Genomic DNA, 8032 nt, shown 5'->3' with positions numbered 1-8032 from the left:
AAACTGAGTATAAAAACTTGTTAAAAGGAAAAAGTTTGCATTTATGTGCAAAAAATTGTCTGACATTGAAAACCTACGTAAAAGTAAGCCTAAGCAGTTCTGGCGGTATTTTAAGCGTAATAAAAACAACACTTCCCGTATTTCATTGGAAGATTTTCGTGTATATTTTGAAAAGTTAAGTAATGACATTCTGTATCTACAAATGATGATGCTGAAGATTTTGTTAATAACCATGATTTTAATAATACTTATACTTGTTTTCCAGAGTTAGATGTTACCTATTACTGTTTCAGAAATAAATGATGCTGTTAAGTGTTTAAAACCTGGTAAAGCCACTGGTAGTGATTTATTGTTAAACGAATATTTTATCGAAAGCATTGACATTTTATCTTCTCATTTATGTGATGTATTTAATGCAGTTTTAAATTCCGGTTCCTTCCCAGAACATTGGACAGACGGTGTTATTGTTCCTGTGCACAAAAAGGGGGATTATGATAATGTACAAATTTATAGAGGAATTACACTAGTTAGTTGCCTGTCTAAATTATTTACGACTATTTTAAATAAGAGAATTACCAAGTTATGTGATAAACCCAATATTATAACAGATTCACAATTCGGTGTTAGAAAGGGTAAATCCACAGTGGATGCTATTTTTGTTCTCATGTCTATTATACAAAAGTATATTTATGAAAATAAAAGGTTGTATGTAGTCTTCGTTGATCTAATGAAGTGTTACGATACTATTAACCATAATATACTTTGGTTCAAATTGTTTAAATTGGGAATTCAAGGAAAGTTTTTACGCATAATTAAAGATATGTACCGCAAGGTTAAGTCTTGTGTAAAGTCTTTGATAGCTTTTCTGATTATTTTGAATACGCAATGGGTTTGCGACAAGGCGAGGTCATGTCACCAATTATGTTTTCTCTCTTTATTGAAGATCTCGAGTTATTTTTACAAGGTGATGTTAACTCTGGGTTAAATATGGACGACATTATTTTGATCCTATTACTATTTGCTGACGATATGGCTATTTTAGCGAAATCTCCTCAAGAACTACTAAACCATCTTGATACTTTATTTACCTATTGTGAAAATTGGGGTTTAAAAGTTAATGTTAACAAAACAAAGATAATGGTATTTAGAAAGCGTGGGGGCTTGTTACCTGATGAACAATGGACTTATAATGGAAATATTATCGAAGTTGTCAATAATTTTAACTATTTGGGAGCAGTCTTCAATTACACGGGTAATTTTAATCTAAATCAAGAACACCTAGCAAGTAAAGCTCTTAAAGCATTAAATATACTATTAGTGAATTTTAAAAAGATACCTTTAACCCCTTAAACATTATGTCAATTGTTTGATGTTTTTGCTGGTTCAATCCTCGGATATGCTAGTGAAATTTGGGGCTACACGAAATCAAAAGAAATTGAAAGAATTCATTTAAAATTTTGCAAACGTATTCTAAATGTAAAGCTAAATTGTAGCAATGTTAACATTTATGGTGAATTAGGTCGATACCTCTTTATGTAGCACGTTATGTACGAATTGTAAAATACTGGTGTAAAATTCAGAGTTCAGATAATATTTTGATAAAAACGATGTATAATGAAAGCTTGCAATTGTGCAACAGAGGTTGTAGAAATTGGGTTTATAATGTTAAGAAAAATGTTAAGTGAATATGGTTTTATGTATGTATTTGATGACGACTTTGTAGATTTTCAAACTTTACCAAATTTATTTAAACAAAGAGTTATGGATTGTTTTATTCAAGAGTGGCATAGTAGTTTAGATAGAAATCAAGTTCTCTTAAATTACAAGTATTTGAAAACTAATTTTGGCTATGAGATTTACTTAAACATTTTGCCATACAATCTTCGCTATTATTTTTGTAAATTAAGAATTTCTGTCTTACCGTTAAGAATCCAAACTGGCCGATATGCAAGAAATAATACTCCTAGCAATCTGACTGAAGTGCATCTCCTGTTACGCTACGCATAGGATCTGAAAACTACCTATTCATAGCCTCGTTCTGACAACCCTTTCGCTAGCCAATCAGAGCCTAACTTACAACATCTTGCAAATCTACCTGTATCCTTGACTTTTGATATTTACAATTCTTATGTCGTAATGTTTCAGATAGCCGGCTAGCTCAGTCGGTAGGCCACTTGCTTTGTAAGCGAGGGGTCCCGGGTTCGAGCCCTAGAATGGCTGCACATTTTTCTTACTCTTTGACATTCGAACAAGTCGTCTGATTGGATAAAATAAAAATAGCAATACTGGAAATCCAAAATATACAGAAGACGAATGTGAATGGGTCGTTCTCAGATCTTCGTTTAGAAGATCAAGTACTTTAGTCAGATTGTACTCCTAGAGACCAAAGGAAATGTTTATGTTGTAATTCTGATGTCGACATTGAAGACGAGTTTCATGTTATTTTTATATGCCCATGTTATAATGATTTGAGAAGTAAATATATTACACGATATTTTAGAAATAGACCTTCTATGTATAAATTTTTAGAATTATTAAACTCAACAGATAAACGCATTCTAGTAAACTTATCGAAATTTGTTAAAGAAATGTTAACAATTAGGAATTCTATTCTTAATATGTAATATGTTCATCCTCTGTTTAACTATTAATGTTATGTATAATGATGAAGCATTTGTACCATATATGATTATCTCGCTATGACTGTCACCTATTCCTTTATTTATTTGAATTTATAATGACTATGTACCATGTACACGTCTATGAAATAAACTTCTGTTCTGTTCTGTATATGTCTGACAATTGAATATTACTTCTGTTTCTTTTCCAATGTTAGAAATACTTTCTACATTACATTACGAGTATGAATGTTTTCACGGTTATAAGCTAGCTTGTGTGCAATTAACTTCAGATGAGCGGACATATGTTAAGGACGTTGTAGCAGTTTTGGGTAAAATATTCCCCAATATACATGTTATGGAATTTGTTCAAACTTTGTATATGAACATAGTGTCATGTAAGAAACAGAATTATGAAAAGAAAATTGAAGGTCACCAACTTGTTCAGAAGTTATCTGCTTTTGACTATGCAAATTTGAAGAAAAATCAAGTTTTAAGGGCAGATAACTCCTAAACAAGCACGGTGACCTATGATTGTTTTTTCATTTTTCTGTCTCTAACATGAAAGTTTGCTGTATGAAATAGATTTTCACAAAGATTTCTTTGAAATTAGTTTAATAAGATGTAATGACAGGGTAAACTTTAATGTCAGATACTGTAAAATGCTGTTAAACTGTCTGTACATCATAATATTTTTTCCAAAAATATTGTTTAAACTGGACATTAGGCAACTTTTAGAAAAGTGTAACCATACCCGGATATAAAATTTTGGATACACGGAATACGTTCAATTAGAAGTGCTAAACTTGCATTTAGACTGTTGTAAGTTAAAAACTTTGCCTTATTGCATTTATTTAAGTGGAAGTTTAAACTTTATCTTCTGTATGTTGCACATATGAATTTATAAATATCGAGTATACATGAAGAAGATGTGTACTGAAATTGTAACAAGTAAAATTGGCCTAAACACATAGATATTGTTATTCAATATACAAGTACAAAGAAATGTTACAAGTTGATAATCAATGCCAAGTAAAATACAAGCAGCAGTATTTTTAGTTAATAAATAGATGTATTAGAGATGACAAACACAGCCTGTCAAAAGACAAAGTATGCTTTATACCATGCCTAAATTATGCCAGATTCCATGCCTAAAGTATTTTAAAATGCACCGAACGCATGCACCAGTTACAAGTGCCCTTTTCAGTGCCAGCACCCTGCCCTTTTTGAATCCTAGCTGGAGCACTGGAAACGGTGTTCATATACAAAGTTTAAACAAATTCTATTATTGGGATTTTTTCTGCCACATCTGTCATACAAGAAACTGCCTCAGTGTCTTTAAATGGACACAGAATTGTAGATAATAACTTTTCCTAGAATATTCTCGAACATTATATTTTACAGCTCTGGTAAAATAAAGGTATTATCGTATAATTTATGTTTCGATTTTTCTGTGTTTAACAATTTTTAAAGATTAAGCATGAACAGAACAGAACAGAGCAGATAGTTTATTAAGACTTGTACATAGTACATCATCTATAATACATATTCTATACATATATAATATCAACGTGACAATTAACATGGCATAATGGATCATTTATATTTAGTATTTTATCCTTGAATATAATTATATATACAGTAGAAAATATGTGGAGAAAGAACATAAGATATCAACGTTCGACAGTTAGAATTGCATTACTGATGGTTAGAGCTTCTTTTAAATATCTAGATAATTGAATAAGATCGGTTTTATTATTTGAATTAAGGAGCTGTATGAACTTATACACCGATGGACGTCCAAAATAGTTTACTTTTGAATATTTCTTTCTAATATTAGCGTAACAGTTACATACACAAACAAAATGGTATTCGTCTTTAATGTCTAAATTGTTGCAATATAAACAATATCTTTCCTGACGAGGAATTCGATTTCTACTATATCTGCCAGTCTGTATTCTGAGTGGAAGACCACTCATCCTTAGTCTACAAAAATAAAATCTAAAGCATCTTGGCAGTATATCCAAAGACCTCTCATATTCAAAAAGATTTTTAACATTTTTATACATATACAATATGTTAATGTATCCTTTGTGACATTTTAATAATGCTGCATGACCGTAAAACGAATAAGATGGGGTTGCAGCCACAATTTCCATATTTGTCAAGACAGCATTTTAATCTTATTTTATCTTAAATATCACAACTGTTCTTTTTTAAAGCTTGAAACTGATTAGGCAAAAATATACTTTGAACAATCACAAGAAATTAAAATTCACACTTTTACCTTTATTGTGATTTTAGTGCAAAAGAAAAATAATTAGACTCTGAAACAAATGCCGAAATTTGTCAGATCGTCATCTAACTTGCGAGCTGCGGTTGACAAAATAATTATATTGAATTGAAGGTCAAAGCTGTTTTTCAGCAATTACCATACAATGTCAGACTGCGCTGCCTAGAGAAACCTGTCATTGGATACAATAATAAATTACTTTTGGGGTGGGGGGGGGGGAGGGGGGAGCTTAAAAAAATTCATCTCCATGTATCAATGCTTTACATTGGGCACGTGAAGGAACCAAAGGAACTGCTTTAGTTCATTTGAATCTCAAACTTTCTTCACTGAAATTTAACGAACGCAAGTGAAATGTTGGGCGGACCGAAATGTTTACGCGTAGACTGAAATGAACGCGACTGAAATCATTTCACGATCGCGCAAATTATTTGTGAGCCGTTCGACTTAACAATATTTCCAGATTTTTTCGTTCATTACTTCCGCGAATCGGCTTGTTATTAGATAAATATATCCGCAAATCGGATTGTTGTAGATAAATATATCCGCGAATCACTTGATTGTGGTCTTATCATGCATGACCTTCCCAATTTAACCTGTGAGATAAGAACCGTGTTCTTACTGAATTTTTCGGGAATCATGAAGAACGCAGCATTAAGAAGCAGTTTGCCAATAAGGTAAATATAATTTTATTTACAGATATATTTGTAATATTTGGCTTTATTTTCAGATTAAAAAGGGAACATATATTTTTTTTATTATTATACTTATTCCATTATATTACATTAATTCTAACAATATTAGTTTTGTCCCATATATACAAAAAGAAGACTTCTAGGGTTTATCGTGATATCTAATTTACATGATATTCATTTATTACCAACTTTTCATTGTATGCTAAAAGTAATTGAATCAGTAAATGTGATTGAGCATGTTCATGAGATTTAAAGCTTATAGTGTTTAGCCTGAACTAAAGGTTACAAATATAGTACAAAAAGAGTATACGAACAGAAAGCTGATTTTGGCTCTCACATATTAAAATCAAACGAGATAGGTCATTTTGGTTTTATTCAATATTTTTCAAAAACACAATCATATATCTTCATATAAATTCAGAACATATGTAAATGAAAAAAAAATTGTTCTTATTAAAAAAGTCATTTTTGAAGATTTTCATATATAGTTTATTTTGCTGTAACCCCTCGATATGTTTGTTGTATCTGGCAATTGCAATGCCATTTATAAGAAAATTACTACGGATAACACAAGACATTTGCAAATATTTCAACATTTCTTATGTTTTTATTCCCGTAAGAATATGTAATATCAGAGAAGTATATATTATAGGCAGTCGGTTAGCTCAGCTGTCTGCAAGACGTCACGAGTTCAAAGCACGGACTGGCTGCAAATGCTTCCTTTGTCAGTCTACCGATGCTTACAGCGTTATGTACTACCAGTATCTTGATTCAGGCAGCCGGTTAGCCAAGTCGGTAAATTACATATCACGCTCAACATTCTTGCAAGGATCGTTCATATAAGAGTTCAGCAAATAGATGATATACTATATTTCACAAGCAAAGATATCCTAAAGTCACACAGCAGCCAAACTAGTACGTAATATTTTCAACATAAAAAGAATTTTAGTTTATTAGTATAGCTTAAAATCAATCATTTGCTTAATACAAAAAGAGCAACAGCAATGTTTATCTCACATTTCATTCATCGTCACTCGTACACATTTAACATACGAGTAATGTCCTAGATTGCTTTGTTCTTAAAAAGAATAGGTTTGCCACAATAAAGGTGAAACATGTCAAATATCATTAGACGCAGATTGTCAGGAATGGGCATAAGAATATCATGCAGATATCTAGTTTGTTTACCTTCATCACAAAAACATATACACTTAATCGACACATAAATAACTACAACAAACATGACATATATTTTGCCAGATAGCATGTAATTGCACCACACAACATTATTTTCTTCTTCTTCCCCTTCTTCTTACCCATCAGTATCGCCATTACTGAACAAAACACATCATCACCACACATCATCAATATCATCATCATCATTATCTTATCATTTCTTCTAATGTCAAACAGCAGACAAGCATCTTAAAACTATCGATGGATGAAGTAAATTATAAAAATAGCTCTTTGGTCTTAAATGCAGTCTGGAATATCCAACTAGAGAGCTACTGTTCATGCGGCAACAAAATTCAAGCACGATATATTAATTTGTACCTGTTTCTAGAGATAGATTCCTTTTCCTGCATACCGTATAGTGTGTGTGTGTGCGTGTGTGCGTGCGTGCGTGCGTGCGTGCGTGCGTGCGTGTGTGTGTGTGTGTGTTCGGGTTTAACGTCTTTTTCAACAATTTTTTAGTCATATAAACGACGGTGTCTACTTGTAGCAGTGAGCACAGTGCCCAACTTTATAGTGCTGCCTCACTGGAATATCACGCCGTAGACACGTGGCATGATACTCCACCCAATCACATTATACCGACACCGGACTGACCAGTCCTAGCACTATCCCTTTAATGCTGAGCGCCAAGCGAGGAAGCTACTAGTACCATCTTTTACGTCTTTGGTATGACGCGGCCGGAAATCGAACCCACGACCTCCCGTACTCGGAGCGGACGCTCTACCACTAGGCTGCCGAGGCGGTTAGGCATACCGTATAAGAAATACAATAAAACAAATTACTTCTTTACATTGCCCCTTTCTTTTCAACGCAAATTCAGCGAAACTAACACCAAGAACATAACATGAGCGTAACAAACTTTTGTCTAAATCTTACTGTGCATTTGTTGTGGCGTGAACAAAAACATGACGTCCCACATAGCGGAAGTTGGAAGCTTTGCACAACTAACAGTCGTCCTATTCACTGATCTCACATTTACATGATAAATTTGCAGACTAAAACAGAAAAAAATGCCTTTGTCTTTGTCTCAAACTAAATCATCAAGACTGTATTAAAAAGCATTACAAAGGCCACCGATGACCAGATACATATGTAATGTATTTTAGTTTGATTCTTCATCAAACAATAATTAAACATTCCAGTAAGACTGGAAATCTACCATATGCAAAAACATAAACATGTATTGCAATAAT

The sequence above is a fragment of the Mercenaria mercenaria genome, chromosome 3, assembly GCF_021730395.1.
Source record: "Mercenaria mercenaria strain notata chromosome 3, MADL_Memer_1, whole genome shotgun sequence".
NCBI classification, from domain to species: domain Eukaryota; kingdom Metazoa; phylum Mollusca; class Bivalvia; order Venerida; family Veneridae; genus Mercenaria; species Mercenaria mercenaria.
This window is presented reverse-complemented; position numbering follows the sequence as displayed.